Source organism: Equus quagga, chromosome 21 (genome assembly GCF_021613505.1).
Source record: "Equus quagga isolate Etosha38 chromosome 21, UCLA_HA_Equagga_1.0, whole genome shotgun sequence".
NCBI classification, from domain to species: domain Eukaryota; kingdom Metazoa; phylum Chordata; class Mammalia; order Perissodactyla; family Equidae; genus Equus; species Equus quagga.
This window is the reverse complement of record NC_060287.1, coordinates 29,985,676-30,003,699: the sequence shown is the minus strand read 5'-3', so window position 1 is coordinate 30,003,699 and position 18,024 is coordinate 29,985,676.

The window sequence follows — 18,024 nt, the reverse complement described above, 5'->3', positions numbered from 1 at the left end:
GGGCCAATCTTCCTCACAAAAAAAAAAAAATTAAAAAAATAAAAGCACCGTTCATCAGTTACCCTCAGAATCTCTGGCTGGTGGTTCAATAGCTTCCCATTGATTGAATTCTTCTTGTGTTCCAGGCGTTGAGTTTGACACCGGGGGCATAAAAGCGGATAACACATGGCCCCCGTCTCAAGCATTGATGCAAAATAACCAATAACCATTCTGTAGATAAGAGAGAGAAGGTGAGTTTTACTTGAGCCAGGGTGAGGATTATAATCCGAGAAGGCCGTCTCCCCAAAGGGAGAAAGCGTTCTGGAGAAGCGTGGTTTCCAGTACAGGCTTAGACCTTTTGAGAAAAAGAGCAGACATTAAACACACTCAGGACACATATTCATCAAAGTTTCAAAGAGGTATGCAGTTGCAAATTAGCGGGTCATCATGACCCTGATGTCAGGAAGGGGACTAATATGTGGGTTACCAACAGGGTGTTACTAATATGGCGGAGGAGGGAAGACTGCAATCTTGTCTTAAGAGAGCGCCCTCTTTAATGGTTAAAGCAGATGTACAATGTATGTTTGACAGGCCGTAAGTCAGGCTACTTTAGTTTAAGCCGAATCAGTTTTGAACCAGAAGTTACCCCATATACCTCAATATGTGAAAATCTCTTGTCACAAGGAACCCGCAGTCCAATGGAAAAGAAAAAGACTTGAAAGGATTATTTCAGTATGATGAATGTGTCGAGTGACAAGAGCAGGCATCAAGGATCACTGCAGGCTGTGTCACATTTTGCTTTTCCAAGGCTTCTCAAGGGGTAAAGAATTACCCAGTGGGTACTTGAAGGGGAAGATAAATAAAAGAACACCTGCTGAGACCCTGTGCTATTTCGTGATACATGTTATCTTATCTAATTCTTACCCAAAACCTAAAGGGCTGTAATTTTATCCCCTTTTTACATATGAGGAAGGTGAGGCTAAGAGAACCTGAGTAACGTCCCCAAGTTCCCACATTCCGCAGCCGAGACGGGATTTAAATCCAGGTTCGTCTAACTCCAGAGTCCATGTTTCACCAGTTGCTCCCAAAATAAGAAATAACTTGGTCTTTAGACTGGGGAATTTTCCTTCCCTCAAGTCTTTTGAGTGGAACACAAAACACCTGGAATATGGAAACAGCGAAGAGAAAGGGCTTTATAAGACATTCTTGTTAAGCTCTGCGTTGTGTCCGTCTGAGAGAAAATGTCTCTTGTTAACATGGAAAAAGAAGCCAAGATCATGGCGATTGTTGTTTCCCTTCCCTATTCCTCTGAGGAGCTGCTTCTCCCCCAGCTGATGCTGTTCACGATCTGAGTCCCGCGCCTTGCCCCCCAGGGAGGGGGTGACATGGCCCAGGCCTGGCCAATCACAGTACCCCATCCTTCCTGCCACCTGGAAGGCCAGGGGAGGGGCACGTGATCCAGCAGGGCAGTACCGCCCTCCACGGTTTCACACGTCCTTGCTGGGAGAAAGAGGTGCTCCCTTTGCCCCTCTGGGCATCAAGCCATGGAGGCCTGAGGGTGAGGCAGTGCCATCCTCAGGCTGGAGGACACGGGTCTGCGCTAAGGTGACAGAGGGGAGGTGGAGAGACTCCCAACGCTTCATCCCCAAGCCCAACCCGACTTTTCTAACGATAGAAGCAAAAAGAGAGTAAATAAATGAAATCCCCCTTTGTCCTAAGCTGGGCTGAGTTCTGTTTCTTTTACTTGCCAACCACCATGTCCTAATACAGCAGAGAAGGTAGATCTGAGTGCAAAAAGCAAGCTCACGATACAATTTAAATACTTTTATTTTGTATATTTATTACTTATTTATATATATTATATATTATATACTAATGATTATATTAATTATTGATTATATTAATAATTAATATATTAATATAAATACATATATTAAATATATAATATATTTATATATTATATCATATATTTATTATTACTTATTGCATTTATGTTTATCATATATAATATTTTTTGTTCATTTATATATTTATTATTATTATCATTTACATTATATATTCTATTCATATATATTTCTTATATTTATAATTTCAATACTTTCAGCTTTATAAATTCTTAGAATTTCAGGTACCCCCTATTTTTTTTTCTTTTAAGTATGCTTTTTGGTGAGGAAGATTGGCCCTGAGCACCTGTTGCCAAACTTCCTCTTTGTTTTTCCTCCCCAAAGCCCCAATACACAGCTGTATATCCTAGTTGTAGGTCATTGTAGTTCTTCTATGTGGGATGCCGCCTCAGCATGGCTGGACGGTCTGTGCCCAGGATCTGAACCGGCAAACCCCGCTGCTGAATCGGAGTGCACGAACTTAACCCTGGGCCACGGCCGGCCCCACTCCCTATTTTCAAATGAAACCAGAAAGACAAATGCCAAGGTCAAGTGTTTGGAATTGCCATCGTCTCATCCAGCTCCTATCACGTTGGTTTTCTATGTATCTCGTAACTAAGGTCTGGACCCATTTTTAGCTTGTTAAGTTCCAGAGGATGCAGATGGTAACTTCCGACTTAATCACCAGTCCCCACCCCCATGAGACATCAGCTGTGCATACTTAAGAGTTTTTAAATTTGTGTTTCCACCTGAATTGCTATTTTTATCTAAGAAAACTCATCCTATGATTAACCACTTTCATTTTCTCTTCTTTCTCATAAAAGGTATTACTCAAAATGGATTTCCTGAGCACTTCACAGCTTTCCAGAATCTGTGTCCAAAAGTGGGAGCATTCTCCCATTTCTATGTCTGGGGCCTGGCGTGATCTGTGGACAGATTTGGGGGCACTGACATGGGGTGACTTCAGGACTTTGGGGTCCCTGCCTCATCCCAGGGCCTCCACACTTGCCTCCTGAGGTCTGAAAGTCCTTCTCTGTGGAGCCCTGCCTCTCATTCCTCAGTTAGAAATGACTTAAAATGCAGCCTCATCAGGGAGAGGTGACACACGGACGAATCCACAATAATTAATAAAGGACCGAGAGCAGAACCTTTCCAACTCTGAGAGGCGAAAGGGCGAGGTGAGAAAAGATGGGCGGAGGCTGAGTCTGGGAGGAGTAGCCCTCGAATGGGGAGCAATCCTGGAGGAGGAGCTGAGGACACAGGAGCTGCCCCCATCACGCAGCCCAGCCAGCAGCATGGCGTGGAACTCACTACCGGTTCCACCAGCCACATGACCTCAGACAATGACTTTTCAGTCTCCTTATCTGTAAGTGGAGACTGTCATACTTATGTCACAGGATGTTACAATTCTTAAAATACCTCAAGTCTATTGAGTGTGAGCTCGATCCACGAGGCTCACGATCAGTGTGCAAAAATACTAATTTCAGTCTTGAGATAAATACTTGTGGACTGACACAGGGAATGACGGAATAAGTGAATGAATGATCAGCTCTCTCTCCAGTCAGTCAATCCACAACCATTTCTATTGCATCTGCTTTGCAAGCCACCGCATTCAACATTCAAAGGTTTAGTGAATACCTACTACAACCCGGCAGTCAGGGGGCCTGGTGTGAAACAAAAATGGGAGGAGGGGCTTGTTCAAAGTTGTTAAGGATTTCAAGATAGCGACAGCGGAGCATTAAACCAAGGACAGGGCCCTCTGAGCACGAGGCCCAGTGCAACTGCCCAGCTTGCCCATGCAGCTGTCCAGGAGCCGGGGACATAGCAGTGACAAAATAAATAAACACTCCTACTCTAGTGGAGTTTACATTCTAGCAAGAAGAGATAGACAATAAACAAAATAAATAAGAAAAATATCTGGAATAGTAGAGGGTCATCAGTGCTATGGGGAAAAGTGGATGGGGAAGGTGGGGGAGGGGCCAGAGAAGGGGGGTTATTTGCTAATTTAATTAGGATGATCAGGGAAGACCTCACCAAGAAGGGGAATTCGAGTGAGGACACAAGGAGGCAGGGATGAACCTAGCAAATACTTGGGGGGGGCATCAACCGAGAGGAGAAGACAGTGAGCAGGAGAAGTTCTGGGGGGCGTGTTAGGGGCTCAGTCTTGGACAAGATGCCTGTTGGTTGTTCCAACAGAGGCACTAAGTGGACAGTTGGAGATACAAATTTTGGAGTTGGGGGTGGGGTCCAAGTGGGAGATACAAACACGGGCATCACCAGAGCTGATGTAGGACATAAGACGGAAGGAGCCGCCAAGAGCTTTGGTCCACCTTGAGAGATCGGACACACACAGAAGCTTCTAATAGTATCAGACAGCGTGTGACAAGAGCAGGAAAGAGGCAAAGACAACAAATAGGAAAGGAGTTCAAAGGCAGGCGTCAGAAGTGGGCCCAGAATGTAGGGAGTGTTGAGGGCCCCCGTGGGAGGAAGCAGGATGAGGGAATGAGACGGGTTTGGCCTGGGACAAGCGACAGGAAGAGCTGAGCCCAAGAGGCAGAGCTCAGAGGGCCCCAGGGCCTTTCACTGACCCTCACCCGCGACCTTCAATCACCAGTAGGTCCTGTGATTCTGCCTCCGAAATGCCTCCCACATCCACTGTTTCTTTCCATCTCCTTTACCGGCACCCCAGGCTCAAGGTTGCCGGAACAGCCACAGGAGAACTCACTCTGCTCTTCCTCCCTCCTGATGTTTCTTCTCAGGAGTCCCAGGTCTTAGAATATAAATCACATGTCATCACTCCCTTGTTTAAAATCTGCATGTATATGGCTTCCATATTTTCAACTTCAGTCTACAAAGTCCTGCATGATCTGGCCCCTGCCAACATCTCACACCACCTTCCCCCTTCCCCTTCTATGCTGTGGGCGCACCAGCCTCTTTGGTTACTTGAAGCAGGGTGGGGCAGGGAGGTGGTGAGACGAGACCAATTCTGAATATATTGGGGAGGTAAAGCCAGAAGGACTTGCTGACAGACTGAATACTTAAGGCCTGAGGCTCCAAGCTCTTTCCCACCTCAGGGGCTTTGTATGTATGGTTCCCACAACCTGGAACATTCTCCCTACCATTCTACTCTCATCCTTCTGGTTTCAGAGAGGTCTTCCCTGATCACCCACTTCCCTCTTACCCTCATTACTGAACCCTTCCATTTACCTTATGGCACCTTCCGCAGGTTGAAATGATAGAAGTACTTGTTTGTTGGTGACATGTTTTATCTCCCCCACTGGTCTGTAGGTTCCATGAAGGCAAGGGCTATGCCCCCCATCTTTTCTGTATCCTTACCTCCTCAACTGAGTGCTCAGCAAACAGACACTCAATCCTCATTATTCACGAATTCCATATTTGCCAGTTCTCCTGCTTGCTAATATTTATTTGTAACCCCAAAATCAATACTCATGGCACTTTCACCATCATACACGGGAAAAATTTGAAAAATTTAAGTTGTCTATGCACAGGTTCCCAGCTGAGGCTGAATGAGACGACACTCTCCTTTCTTATTTTAGCTCTCAGACTGTGAACAAGTGTCCTTTTCCCACTCTGTTTGGCGCCACGTTTTTTACATTTTGCGATTTTTGTTGGTGACTTCACTGTGTAAAATGGCCCCCAGGCATAGTCTAATGCACCTAAGCCCAAGAAGGCTGTGATGTGCTTTTTGGAGAAAATACATATGTTTAGAAGAGCTCCCACTGGGCATGCATTAAAGATCTATTGGCCATGAGTTCAATGTTAATGAATCAACAGTATATATTAAATATGGTGTCTTTAAATAGAAGCACACATAGAATAAGGTTAGGTATTGGGTTGATGAAAATGTTGTAACCAGAGGTTCCCAGCAACCTAACCCTGTTTTTCCCCTGGGGCAATGATTCTGTATGCATAAATTCCATGTTTGCAAATAACAAGAATAATGGATATATGTATTGAATCATTAATAAAATGAATGGATGGATGTCTGGGGGCTCGTTCTGGAGGAGCAAGGCAAGGACCATCTTTAATATGGCCACCATGGGAGTGAGCAGGAAGGAGATGCCTAAGCATCCACTCTTTAGTGGCCGCACTAAAGTGATCTGAAAGCCCTCTACCTACCCATGCTGACCCTGGGGGTCTATAAATCCTGTTACGAGAGTCAAACACAGCTGGCAGCTGGGTTCCAGAAACCCAGCTAGGAAATCTGGAACACAAGGCCAGAGGTTTACTTCATGTTCTCAGAACTGCTTTACGACGCTTCGGAGACTACTCCACAGTGAAGACAGGTTCGATCCTAGTCAGAACTGGCAGCCGATAACAATGAGGATCATGTGAAGAGCTCTCAAAGTGGGTGGGTCTCAAGTAGGGCTTTGAAAATCCAATGGAAAGGGGCAAGGAGCTCATTATTCCAGGCCAAAGGAATCAGGGAAATCAGTGTTTCTCAAGCCTCTCGTTGATGCAAAATAACCAATAACCATTCTATAGGTAAGAGAGTTAAAGTGAGTTTTACTTGAGCCAGGGTGAAGATTGTAATCTGGGAAGGCAGTTTCCACAAAGAAAGAACACTATCTTTTTAGAACAAAGAACACACACTAAACGTGCCCAAGATATGTGTTTGTCAAAGTTTGAAAGAGGTATTCAGTTACAAATTAGCAGGTCAATGTGACCCTGATGTCAGGAAAGGGACTAATATGGGCTTTACCAATAGGATGTTACCTTACCGATAGGGTCATAGGAGGGGAAGTATGCATTCTTATCTAAGAGAGTGCATTCGTTACTTTAGTGGTTAAACAGATGCACAATGTATGTTTGATAGGCAGTAAGTCAGGCTACTTTAGTTCAAGCTGAATCAATTTTGAACCCGAATAGTTACCCCATATACCTCAACATGTGAAAATCGCTTGTCACTCTTTAAGCCAAAACCCACAGTAAGAAATATATTCTATACCCATGCACTGAAACAATACTTGCCCTAACTACACACAATTCGCTTTTTGTTTTTATTCTATTCTGTTCTGTCCCATTGGGTTCTGAACCCGGGTACCTGAGGGTTACTGTAAATATTCAATAAGAACATGATTACCTTTCAACCTTCAACCTTGTTCCCAACACAGACATAGATGAAAAGAAGCTAATTTTGTTAATTTGCTGTTTTCTTGTTTAACCTGAGGGGTGACTCAAGGGTCACAAGAAAACCAGCCCCCCCCCCGCCCCCCCCCCGCCCCCCCCCACCCCGCTGTTGAGGTTCGGAAGTCAGCTTGCCCAAAGGCATAACCGAAGTGAAAGAAACACAAGAAACACAGATTACCCCTTTGTTTCTCAAAGTTCCTCCTGCCAAGCCTCCTAGCTCTGTAAAACCCCATGCTTTCTTCTCTTGTTAAGGTGGATTTAGAGAACTTATCCTCCCACCTTCTCATTTTGGCCAATTTGAATAAACCTTTCTCCATCCCCAAGCTCCAGTGTCTCAGTGATTGGCTTATTGTGCATTGGGCACATGAACTTGAAATTAAGAAGTTCCACATCAACTTCATCGCATTCGATCCCATTTTATTCTATTCTGTATAATTTAATTTCAATTTTTTAAAAATGCTAGTCATAATCAACTCAATCGATTTTGCCACTCATTAATGGGTTGAAATCTGCAGTTTGTTAATAAGAAAAGGCAGGAGATGAGACAATGTGCAGTATGTTTTAGGACACTAGGTAAATCAGTCTGGCTAGTAATAGCTAATATTTATAGAACAATTCCTATGTGCCAAGCATTAGGCCAGGTACTTTGGTACCATATCATATTTATTCTTCAAAATAAATCCTTAGGGTTAGGTAATATTGTACCTATTTTACAGTTGAAGCCTTCTGAGATTTAAAGAGGTTAAGTTCTTTATTCACACTCTGCAGGTAAGAAGAGGAATTTGAGATCTGGCTGCCTGATTCCAGATCCTAGGTTCTTGGCCCTTACACTGGTTATATAGAGGACCAGAGGGAAACAGATGGATCAGCCAGAACGGGGTCAGACATCTTAAGATCTTATGTGATTTTATCTTATAGGCAAAAGGAAATCATGAAAGGTTTGGGAGAAAATTTACTTCTCTAACTTTTTATTATTATTATGAATATTTTAAACATATAGAGTATAATAGCAAGTAATATAATTAACTCATACCTACTACCACCTGGTTCTATCATTTTATCCTATTTGCTCTGTATCTTTTCCCTTTTTTAACCTATGTCATTATATTTAAACTGGGCTTTTTGTAGACAGCTTAAATTCGGGTCTTTTTTTTTAATCCAATCTGACAATCTCTGTTTTTTAATTGGCACATTTAGATCATTTACATTTAATGTAATTATCATTATGGTTGGATTTAGGCTTATCATTGTAGTATTTATTTTCTGTTTGTCCTCTCTGTTTTTCAGTTCTGTTCCTCTTTCCTGCCTTCTTTTGGATTATTTGAATTTTTTTAATATTTCATTTTAATTTATCTACTGGCTTTTTGGCTATGTCCCTTCATGTTTTTTTTTTCAGTAGTTGTGCTAGAGTTTACAGTATACATTTCTAACCTTTCACAGTCTGCTTCTAGTTACTATTGTACCACTTCACAGTAAAATGTGGAAGCTTTACAACCATATACATCTTTTCATTCTCGCCCTTTGTTATAATTGTCATATGTATCATTTCTGAATGTATTGAGAACCTCACTAATGTTATAATTTTTGCTTTATAGCATGTTTAAAGAACTTAAGAGGATAAAAACAACCTATCATACTTACCCAGATATTTACCATTTCTGTTGCTCTTCCTTCTTTCCTGAAGTTCCAAGTTTCCTTCTGGTATCATTTACCTTAAGCCTGTAGGATTCCCTCTAGCATTTATTTTAGAGTGGGTCTGATGGCAAAGAATTCTCTTACTTTTCCTTAATCTGAGAATGTCCTTATTTTGCCATCATTCCTAAGGGATATGGAATTCTGGATTGACGATTCTTTTCTTTAAGCATTTTAAAGATGTTTTGCTACTGTCTTCTGGCTTCCATGGTTTCTGGTGAGAAGTCCTCATTCATATGAGTCATTGCTCCCTTGTATGTGTTGCTTATCTCTGGCTGCTTTCAAGATTTGTCCACTGTATTTGGTTCTCAACCATTTGATTATGATGTGTCCAGGCATGATTCCCCTTTAGTTTATCCTGTTTGAGGTTTGCTGAGCTTCTTGAATCTACAAACACATGTTTTTCACCAGATTTGGGATGTTTTCAGCAATTAATTCTTCAAATATTCTGTTTCTGCTCCAATCTCTTTCCTCTCTCCTTCTGGTGCTCCAATGACAAGAATGTTAGACCTTTTGATCCTGTCCCACAGACTCTGAGACTGTCAATTTTTTTTCCAATAGTTTTTCTCTGTGTCCTTCAGAATGAATCGTTTTTATTGATCTGTCTTCGAGTTCGCTGACTCCTCTGCCATTTTCACTCTGCCATTGAATCCATTCAATGAATTTTTTTATTTCAGATATTATAATTTTTCTTTCTAAAATTTCCATTGTGTTCTTTGTTCATAGTTTCTATTTCTCTGCTGACCACTTCTATCTTTCCATTTGAGGGTTCTACCTTTACCTTGTGGACATGAGTCTAATAGTTGCCTTAAAGTATTTGTCTGATAATTCCAACATCTAGGCCATCTCAGGATTAACATCATTGATTCCCTTTTCCCTTGAGAAATGGTTACATTTTCCTGCCTCTTTGTATGTCAAGTAAGTTTGCATTGTATCCTGCACATTTTGAATATTATGCTGTAAGACTCTAAGTTTCTGGTAAAAACAAAACAACAAAAAACCTTGGGGCTGACCCAGTGGTGTAGTGGTTAAGTTCACACACTCTGCTTCAGTAGCCCAGGGTTCACAGGTTTGGATCCCAGGCACAGACCTAGCACTGTTCATCAAGCCATGCTAAGGCAGCATCCCATACAAAATAGAGGAAGGTTGGCACAGATATTAGCCCAGCAACAATCTTCCTCAAGCAAAAAGAGGAGGACTGACAACAGATGTTAGCTCAGGGCCAATCTTCCTCACACGCACACACAAAAAACCGACCTCTACAGAATGTTGATTTTGTTTTGTTTTGTTTCAGCAAGCAATCAACCCAATTGGATTCAGATCATAAGCTCTGTCTTGTCTGCCATTTGTGGGGTTCCAGTATCAGGTCAGTTGTCAAAGCCTTTGAAGTACTGCTTTCAGGTCTGTCCTAGGCGTATGCAACTCTGGCCCCCCCCCCAGGATTTGTGTTGGTTCACACACACTATTAGGGTATCCCCCTTCTCCAGCCCTCTCTTCTCCAGAATTTCTCCTACTTTCTAGCTCCCAGGGGCCCCTTTTCTCAGTCTTCTGGCCAGAAGACAGGGTTCCTTTCAGAATTTTAGCTCCACAACTAGATTGCCTTCTGATCCAAGTCGGGACATAAAAGAGGGGAAAAAATTAGAAATTCACCCCTAAATGGATCATTCTCCAAGTTTGACTCCTCTCCTCAATCTGCCTGCTACTGCTTTTCAGCGTCCTCAGGTAGTTGCTTCCTTTGTCCAGAGTTTTAGTTATAACTAGTGGGAGGGAGAAGCTCAGAGGGTAAACTCCATCTGGACCAGCACAGGGAGCTGATCTTTTCTTTAACTTATTTTTTAAAAGCATTTCAGATACTTTTGAGAACCCTAATATGTCCTTCTCTCATCCCCTTTTCCCCCCTCTGTGTCAGAAAAGCCTACAGCCTGAATTTGGGGTTTATTGCTCTCATGTGTTTATGCTTTCAATATATATAATATCCACAAATATTATACAGTACAGTTTTATATGTTTTTAAACTTTACATACAATAGCCTCATAACATAAATACCTAGTATATAGCCAACTTCTATAAGTTTTCCATATTTGCTTAGAAAGAATGTGTATGCTTTATTGTTGAATGTGGAATTACATATGTGATTATTGCCCGAGCTTATTTATTGCGTTGATCAAATCTTCTATAATCTTACTAATTTTCAGTCTTCTTGGTTTATCAGTTACTCTGGGAGTCTTGTTAAAATCTCCCACCACGACAGTGGACTTGTCAATCTTTCCCTGAAATTATGTAAGTTTTTGCTGCATATATTTTAAGGTGATTTTGTTAGATGCAATCCAGGTGGATGTATCTTTTTTTTTTTTTAAAGATTTTATTTTTTTCCTTTTTCTCCCCAAAGCCCCCTGGTACATAGTTGTATATTCTTCATTGTGGGTCCTTCTAGTTGTGGCATGTGGGACGCTGCCTCAGCGTGGTTTGATGAGCAGTGCCATGTCCGCGCCCAGGATTCGAACCAATGAAACACTGGGCCGCCTGCAGCGGAGTGCACGAACTTAACCACTCGGCCACGGGGCCAGCCCCCAGGTGGATGTATCTTAATGAACAGTTCCTTTTATCACATGTAGTGACTATTTTTCTCCCTAATAGTGCTGTTATACTTAAAGACTATTTTGTCTGATATTATTATAGCTACACCAGCTTTCTTTTGATTAGTATTCAAAATGAGTATTCAAAAAAATATGTATCTTTTCATGATTTTATTTTCAATCTTACGGTTTTACTCTTGAATAATTTACTCTATTTATACTTCTTATGATTATTCATATATTTAGGTTTATTACTATTGCCCTATTTTGTACTTTTCTCTTCACTCTATTTTTTGTTTCTTTTCTCTTTTTCTCCTTCTATTGGATTGTTTGGGTTTTATGGATTTCCCCTTTTCCCTCTACACTACAGATTTTGGTTTTCCTGAGGAAGATTAGCCCTGAGCTAACATCTGTTGCCAATCTTCCTCTTGTTTTTCTTGAGGAAGATTAACCCTGAGCCAACATCTGTGCCAATCTTCCTCCACTTTATATCTGGGATGCCACCACAGCATGGCTAATGAGTGGTGAAGGTCCATGCCTGGGATCTGAACCCATGAACCTGGGCCACTGAAGTAGAATGTGCTGAACTTAACCACTATGCCATAAGGCTGACCACTACAGATTTTTTTAAAAAGTCTACTCAGAACTTGGGCTTCTTGATTTTTAGGATTCAAGTCTTTAATCAATTCTGAAAATTTCTTAGTCGTTATCTGAGTACTGCTTCTTTCCCATTATCTATCTTCTCTCCTTCTGGAAATCCCACTATATGTATATCGGAACTTCTCATCCTGACCTAGGTGACTGTTAACCTCTCTTTCATATTTTCTATCTCTTAATCTCTCTGAACTGCTTTCTGTGAAATGTCCTCTGCTCTACTTTCCAATTCCCTAATTCTCCTTCAGCTTTGTCTAATCTGTCCACTGAGTTTTTAATTTTAATTACTACATAGTCTTCATTTTTATTAATATTATTACATTCTTTTTCAAATCCACCTCATTCTTTATAATAATGTCTTATTTTCTTTATGCATTTCAATGTCTTCCTTAAGTCTTTGATCATCTTAAATATATTTATTTTATAGTCTGTTTAATAGTGCTCTTATCTTAAGTTGTTTTGAACTAATCTGGTAATTCTCTCATCTGCTCCTCTCGCTCATGGTGAATTTGTTCATTATATGTTTTGTAATTTTGATTTGTGAACTCATGTTTGGTCTGCCTTTATTTGTAGCAATCTTGAGCTGCCTGGATTGAGGGCATGTACCTCCAGGGAAGTTTTTAATTTGTTTCTGACATGCATTTCAGGGATATTATGACTGCTTGGGACCACTTTTATATTAGTCTCTCAGCCTGATAATTCCCATACCAAATGGATAGTGTACATTTGAACCTACATGAGGAATTTACAGTCACATCAAAAAAATATCAAATTCCTAGGTCTTAATGCAATGCAAGTTGTGCAAGAGCTCTACCACATTCATATTTTGGAAGATTCAAAATTGTAAAGATATAAACTCTCTACAATTTGATATATCTGGAGTTTCGATGTAATCCTAGTAAAAATCAGAGCAGGCTTAGTGAGTGTGCATGGAAATTGACGAGCTGATTCTAAACTGTATATGGAAATACAAAGGGCCAAGAAGAACCAAGACAAGCTTGAAGAAGAACAAGAAGTTGGAGGACTTTCTCTACCTGGTATTGACTCATTATAAAGCCAGATAATGATATACAATGTGATATTGTCACAAGAATAAACAAACAGACTAGTGGAACACAATAGAGAATCCACAAATTGACCAATATATATATGGTCACTTGATTTATGGCAAAGGTGACAATGCAGCACAATGGGAGAAAGAGTATTCTTTTTAATTAGATGATGTGGGGTCAGTTAGATATGTAGATGGGAAAAATTAATATCAACCTCTATATACAAAAAATAATTCCAGATGGATTATAGATCTAAATGTGAAAGATAAAGCAATACAGCTTCTGAAAGAAATCATAGGAAAATATCTTTATTCCTTTGGAGTAAACAAACATGTCTTAAATAGGTTATAAAGCAATGACTATAAGGAAAAGTCTGATAATTGGACTTTATTAAAATCAAGGATATCTGTTATCAAAAAACACCACTGAGAGAGTGAAAAGGCAAGCTACAGAACAGGAAAAGGTATTTGTAATACATATACCTGACAAAGGTTTTTATTTTAAGTATATAAAAAACTACAAATCAGCAAAAAAAAGAAGAAGAAAGGAACAAAATACTTGAAAAGCATAGACCAAATTGCCAAAATGCTTATGAAAAAGTGTTCACTCTCATTAGTCATCATGGAAACACAAATCCAATCAGAATGGCTTGAATGAGGCAGAGAGGAAAGGATGATATCAATTGTTGTGGAGGATGGGGAGCAACTGGAATGCTAGGAATTTAAAACGGCCAAGCACTTTGAAACACTGTTGAGCAGTATCCTCCAAATTTGAGTTTATGCATACCTATGATCCAATAATTTTTCTCTTAAATATTTGTCCAACAGAAATGTCTTGGATTCAACCAAAATTAATGTACCAGAATGTTTAAAGCAGCACTATTCATAAAATCCTCAAACTGGATACCACTCAAACGTCCTGGATGAACTTTCAAACCCAAGTGCCTAGGTTACCAAAATCAGCCTGTACACCCCACCGCCAGAGATGCCACCACTTCAGTCATGTGTTTGGTGCTCTGACTTGCGGTTCCCTCTTCATTTGGCCCCTGGAAATCTCCTTGACTTTCTTATGAGCTCAGATCTGCACTTAAAAGGCTGTATGTGACAGCTCATCCAAGATCAGGAGGTCTTACAGCAGAAGTTGCATGGTTCATGACATGCCCCATCATCTTTCCATCTGCCCACCGAGATGTGGAGAGTCTTCCTGGCACTGTTTTTACAGCCTAAAGGTGATGTTTGGTTATAAAGGAAGAGGAGAGAGCAGAGAGGAAAAGAGAAAATACTCTCTCTTAACACCAAAGGGGCAGAGGAGCACAGTGGAGGGAGTACCTCTCCCTGCATGTCCTCTGCTGTGAGGCAGAGGTGTACTATATCCCACATCCTCGCTGCCCGCTTGACTAGAGACCAACAGCCTGACTGTTCTAAGGGCCCATCTCTGGTTCCATGAGCCTGGCAGCTACTTGTGGAGACTCCATCACCCAGATGAGCAGCTATTCATCCTCTTCGAGTCCCAGGGTTGTGCTAGCTGGGCTGGGGTCTGGCTGCCCAGCACTGCTGACAGGTGTGCAGAGAGGGTGGGTCCGGGAGAGTGGCTCCCAACTTTTGCCCTGCCCTGGGCCCATGTGGGCTACCCTCCAAGGTCACACCTCTCTGATAGAAGAACCAGTATCATCACTGGGTGCAGCTTATACTTCCTGTGTCCTAATTTCAAATAGCCCATGAGGTCCCAGTGCTATGCCCCGGGCCACCTGAAAGAAGGAAATTGTTGGCAGGTTGGGAAAACAACAGCTTCCCAGGGAGCTGGACTGGGTCCCAGAGGCCACGATAGTGAGTGTTTTGCAGACCACTTCTCTGTGAGTGAGTGAAAAGGCTTTCATATTTGGGGGTAGAATTGGGGTTTCTTACGATCCACTATCATCTCTAGCCTGTGACTAAAGAATAAGTGTGGGCAAACATCTTCTCTTCCAGAGAGATGCTCAGGCCATAACAACAAAAAGAGTTAACAGTTCTGGAGTATTCTGTGTGCCAGGCACTACACAAAGTCCTTTACATGGATTATCACATTTATTCTCGAAACAACCCTAAAGGTATATATTATTATCCCCATTTTTCTGATGAGGAAACTAAGGCTCCAAGAGGTTATATGACTTGATCAAAGTGACAGCTGAGTGACAAAGCCAGGACTGAGAGCCGGTAAGTCTGGCTCATGTCCTTGACCGGTGTTCTAGATGTATTTTGTCGCTCATCCTGGACTCTAGTGCACACGATGTCCTGCCTTTGGAGGAAGCCTTCCCACTTCTTCATGGTTTGGTGCCCCAGTGGATGCTTAGTGGGGATAGGAGTAGGAAAGAGATTGACAGAAATCCTCTCTGATAGGATCTCCTGAGACCCCTCCTCACTCATTTCCCTCTTCTTGGCCACCAGTGCGTCCCTCCCCACCCCTCATAGCCAGGGTCTCCTGAGTCACTGGCCTGTCTATCTCCTTTGAATTCACTCTGCCCATCAGTCTTCTCATCCAACTCTGACCCAGAACAAACCTAGACTGATCCCTTGTGCCTCTTCCCAGGCTCCTAAAAAGGAGTGACGTGCCCAACTGGACCAGAGGACGTGGCTGCCTCAGGCTAGAGTTGAAGGCTGTCTCCTTGGCTCTTCCTTCACTGGGAACACTAGGCCAGAAGGCCTCAGCTTTCCTGCAAGGGAAGTGATTTCTCCAAGAGAGAGTGGTATGGATTCTTGGGGGTGGGTGATCTTTAAATGTGCAAAATAGCATTTTTGGTAAAAACAGGAAGTTTTGCTGCCACCGACTATCTTCAGTGGTTGTGGTTTAAAACCTAGAATTAGAAAGTCACCTTCAGATAAAGTGTCCCACGTATTTCCTGTTTAAGAGCTCGGCCTTGACTGGGCACTGGATGTAGCCCTTGCTTAATGGCTTCAGAGAAGAGGTAGCATAAAGCATGCTGGAGCTATCAGAGGAAAACCCAGCAATGTCATCCTCTTGGGCTCCTGGGGCACATCTTTCAGCTTCACCAGGCCTCCAGTTCAAATTCCAGGTCCTGATGACCATTGAAAGCCTGCGGTCACCCAAATGTTCCTGCCAGCCAGCCTTGTTCAGTTATATAAGGAGGGACTTCAGCCCACTGTTAGACCCCAAAGCCAAGAGATAATTGTAAGGAAGGCAACAGACATCATAACGTACCCAGAAGAAAGATCATTGAGCCAGGAGTCAAAGAGCTTGTAACCCAACCCTATCACCAAGTATCACCTTGGTGTAGCCTTTGGCCATCCAGCTAGAGCCTGCCCTGCTTATCCACTGGGAGAAGTAGGGGAATTCGAATTCCTTGTTGGGCTGAACCAGATGACGTCTTAAACGCCTTCCAGCTGGAAATTATCTGTGATTCACTCGATCCTCACAATATCTGCCATTTAATAAACACCATAAGCCAGGCATATTGATGCATTATGACACTCAGGCCTCTCAATATCCTAGTGAGGTGGTTTTTATTAACATCCTTTTCAGAAATGGGGAGGGTAGCTTGCCAAGATCCCAGAGCTGGTTGGAGAAGAGAAAGGATTTGTATCTAGATCTGTCTAACCCCAAAGCTGGTTGTCCTTCCTGTCCATCACTCTGCCTCTGGCACTTTACCAGCTTGCGCAGCCTGTTAACCCTGGAAAGGAAGTAAGAGGCATAGACAGACGGTGCCCAGGTGGAGACCCCGCCCAGAAACTGGGCACTTCCGGAGCAAAGCTGCCACGGTGATGAGCCTTGAAACAGCAGCCTCCAACTGTTAACCACAGGGCCCTGTCCCATCTAGAAATAGGCTCCCTTTTGTCCTCATAGCCCTACACACAAACAATAACTCCATCACCCAGGAGACCACAGAACAAAGGGAGGGAGACAGATATGGACAGAACAGGATATAAATAAGACGTTGTATGGGCAGAGAGAAAAAAATGATTTAAAGGCAGAACACACCAGGATATTTGACACATGGGCTTTTAAATTATGCCTTCAGTCCTTATACAAGTGTATACAAATGAGTCTGTATTTTCAACTACGTCACATGCCCTGCTTTGCAACCAAAAACAATATTTGTGCTTCATATGCTGCACTGTGGTTTTATACACAGAATCACCTGGCACAGTTCCTGTCTCTAAGATGCAAATTAATGTTTTCATGGGGTGGCGGGTGTGAAGGGAGGCTCGGGGGAGGGGAGCAAGCATGCTCTGCAGGCCACACTCGGGCGCTGACATTGCTGGGCATGATGGATGCTGCCAGCGCTGTTGCTTAGCAACCCAATACCCTTCAAGAAAATCCAGCAGTCTCGCTGGCTCACAGAAGCAAGCAGGGCTGGTTCAGCACAGCATTGGGCATGGAAAGATAATAATGATTTTGTTCCAGTTATTAATAATCATTCTTCCTGATTTCCTGTATAGATCAACATACCTGAGGAGACCCAGAGTCCTGAACTAGAATGGGGCTGGAAAAAGCCCAGGGTTTTTAAATTACCTCCAAGTCAGTTTCAGAGAGTAGTGGAATTTTACTGGCTGGTCCCATGATGCTCCTTCAGTGCTGGTCCCCTTCCACAACATAAAGGCAGATCTCCACGACGTGACTCACCAGCATACCTCCAGATAGCTGTTTGTCAGTCCTGTCATGAGTCATGCTTTCTTCAGCTTTCTTTTTTCTCAAAACTGAAACACTTGACATTTTAGAATGGGGTTGGGGGAAGGTTTTTCATTTTTTTTGTAATTTTCTAAGTCACTCTGTGGCTTTGTGTGCAAGTGTGGCTGTGTGTGGGAAGAGGTGAGTAATGGCTGAGAGAACAGGTAAACATGAGTGAGCGTCTCCACACGGGGAGTTGCCTGGAAAGCCATGGGAGTGTGAGGAGGCAATCATTTGTGTCCTGGAGGAATGGGAACACCCCTGGGCTGTACCCTAGAAGGGACCATGCCCTGGTCATCCTTCTGCCTTCCACCCTTTCCTTCACAGCAGTCTGCTGCTCCCTGCATCCCCAACGAAGAGGTCGGCTTCATCTT